This window comes from Hyaena hyaena, unplaced genomic scaffold, assembly GCF_003009895.1.
Source record: "Hyaena hyaena isolate Hyena2069 unplaced genomic scaffold, ASM300989v1 scaffold_1842, whole genome shotgun sequence".
Lineage (NCBI taxonomy): Eukaryota > Metazoa > Chordata > Mammalia > Carnivora > Hyaenidae > Hyaena > Hyaena hyaena.
The window spans coordinates 87,584-90,948 of record NW_024082462.1 but is presented as its reverse complement, the minus strand read 5'-3'; positions in this window follow the sequence as shown (position 1 = coordinate 90,948).

The window sequence follows — 3,365 nt, the reverse complement described above, 5'->3', positions numbered from 1 at the left end:
GCTGAGGGCAGCACACCTTGGGCCACCAGTTTTGTGAACTTTACCATAGACTCCAAGCCCCTGCACGATCCTATGGCTGCTTTTCTGGGACAAACTGGCACCAGCCACAGTGGTGAGACTCTCCGCCAGAGGATCAGGGCGGGTCCATGCTGCTCCTGTTCTCTAGAACTTGAAGTTAGAAACCCAGCCAGGCACCTGGCACAAAGCACAGGAGTACAGTGCTGCCAGGTAGGCAGACACCTTCAGCACAGACAGGGTGAAGGCAGGGATCTGACGGAAGCTGGGGAGGCAAATGGGGAGACTCTTTGCTCTTCTGCGAAGGCTTCCTGAACAGTGTTGGGTGCACACTCCCCATTCCAGGAAGGAGAGGCAGGACAACGTCATTTTCCCTCTGGACCATCAACCGTGACAGACATCAGTGAGCAACACAGAAACCCCAATGGAGGCTGGAAAAACTTACAACAAGCCCTACCCCCCTCACCCACACCCTGCAGGTGCATCTTTACTAAGGCAAGTTCCTCTGAAAACCATCACAGCAGGACCCTCCCCCAGGAGACCACCACAAACCCCTCTCACTCACCGAGTCTACTGATCAGAGGGTGCTGTAGCGCTTTGGCTCTAGTGGAAATAGAATCAGGCTTATTTTATCAAGCAAACCAAACCACACATGTAATGTGTAATAAAAACATCACATAAAAGCACACATAATAAAAACATCATGTACCAGACGAGGCCACACAGTCCCCACTGCAGGTAAGGAGACACCCTGCAGTCACAGGACTGACCTAAGGGAAAGAGCAGCCAAAACACAAGAACACAGTGCACACTCTGAAACATGTCCTGAAGCACCAGGACTTGGATAATAAAGGACTTCTTCTTAATATAATCATTACATTCAAGAGCAGGAAACATAACAGGCTTTCTTGACACACACAGACACAAAATAGTGACCTAGACGAAATGACAGGATAAAAGAAGTCACCCATAAAGATATAACAAAAAGAGGTCACAGCCAGAGATCTAATCAAAACAGATGCAAGTATACATCTGACCCAGAACTTAAAATACCAATCATAAGGATACTATTTAGGTTTGGGAAAGCATAGAAGATGCTACACAATCTCTTACAACATAGATATAAGACCTAAAATCTAGTCAGACCAAAATTTAATATGCTATAAAAACAATGATGCAAAACTGACTGATTGTAATGATAACAAGGATTGAGAAAGCAGAGGAATGAATCCGTGAATTAGAAGATAAAATTCTGGAAAATTATCAAGCTGAAAAGAAGAGGGAAAGAAAAGTATTAGTTCACAAATGTAGACTTAAGGAACTCATTGTCTCCAGAAAGCATAAAAACACATGTATCATAGGATTTTCAGAAGAGAAGGGAAAGGGGGCAGAAGGTTTACTTGGGCAAATTAGAGCTGAAAACTTCCCTAATCTTGGAATGGAAACAGATCAAAATTCAGGAAGCACAGAGAATTCCCATCAAATTCAACAAAAGCCAGAAAACACCAAGAGATATCATAGAAAAATTTGCCAAATATAGAGAAAAGGAAAGAATCCTGAAAGCAGCAGTGAAAATAAATTATTAACCCAAAAGGGAAGTTCAATCAGCTTAGCAGCAGATCTCCACACAGAAACCTGACAAGCCAGATGGAAGTGACATGATATAGTCAACGTGCTGAAGGGGGGAAATATGCAGCCAGGAATACTTTATTCAGCGGGACTCATTGAGGAAAGAATGACAGATAAATAGTTTCCCAGAAAAACAAACTAAGGAGTTTGTGACCACTCATCCAGCATGCAAGAAATATGAAAGGGAAACTTTGAGTGGGAAGGAATGACCAAAAAGCAATAAACACTAGAAAGGAAGAGAGAAAATCTCCAGAAAATGCGACTTTATCAATAATACAATGGCACAAAATTCTCACCTATCAGTAATTACTCTGGATATGTGTGGACTAAATGCTTGAATCAAAAGACAGGTTATCAAAGCAGATAAAAAACCAAGAGCCATCAAAATGTTGCTTAGACCTCAAGACACTGCCAGATTGAAAGAGAAGGGAAGGAGAACCATATCATGGTAATGGATGTAAAAAGAAGGCTGGAGTGGTTATACTTATCTCGGACAAACTAGACTTTTTTAAATTTAAATTTTAGATAACACACAGTGCAATACTGGTTTCTGGAGTAGAATTCAGTGATTCATTAGTAACATACAACACCCAGTGTTCATCATAACAAGTGCCCTCCTTAATACCATCACCATCTAGCCCATCCCCTACCCTCCTCCCATCCAGCAACCTTAAGTCTGTTCTTTGTTAAGAGTGTCTTATGGTTTGTTTCCCTCTTTCTTTTCTTTTTTCCCTATCCCTCATGTTCATTTGTTTTCTTTCTTAAATTCCACATATGAGTGAATTCTCTTATAATTGTTTGTATTTCTGTGGGGTTGGTTAGATCTTTCCTCTTTCATTTGAGATTTTTTTCAATTAAAAAAATTTTAATGTTTATTTATTTTGAGAGAGAGATAGAATGCGAGGGTGGGTGGGGCCGAGACAGAGGGAGACACAGAATCTGAGGCAGGGTCCAGACTCCGATTGTCAGCACAGAGCCCAATGCAGGGCTCAAATGTATGGACCTCAAAAACATGACCCAAGTCAAAGTTGGATGCTTAACTGACTGAGCCACATAGGCACCCCTTTGTCATTTGTGATTTTATCTATTTGGGTCCTCTCTCTTTTCTTTTTGACAAATCTGGCTAGGGAGTTATCATTTTTGTGTATTCTTAATAAGAACCAACTCTTAGTTTCATTGATCTGTTCCTGTGGGGTTTCTGTTTGTTTGTTTCCCTGTTTCCATATCATTTACTTCTGCTCTAATTGATTTCTTCATTATTTCCCTTCATCTGCTGGTTTTAGGTTCTTTTACTGTCTGCTTTCTAGGTCCTTTACGTGTAGTATGTAAAAGGTGTATACAGGTGGTATAATTGGGACCTTTATTGCTTCTTGAGATAGGCTTGAATTGCAATGTAATTTCCTCTTAGGACTGTCTTTCCTGCATCCCAAAGGGCTTGAACTGTTGTGCTTTCATTTTTATTTGCTTCCATGTATTTTTTATTTGGTCTCTAATTTCCTGGTGAACCCATTCATTTCATAAGACAATGTACTTTAATCTCCATATAGTTGAGGGCTTTCCAAAATTTTTCTAATATTTGACTTTAAGTTTCATAGTGTTGTGACCTGAAAATGTGCATAGTATGACCTCGATCTTCTCATACTTGCTGAGGTTTGATTTGTGACCAAGTATGTGATCTATTCTGCAGAAGGTTCCAAGTGCACTCAAGAAGAATGTATATT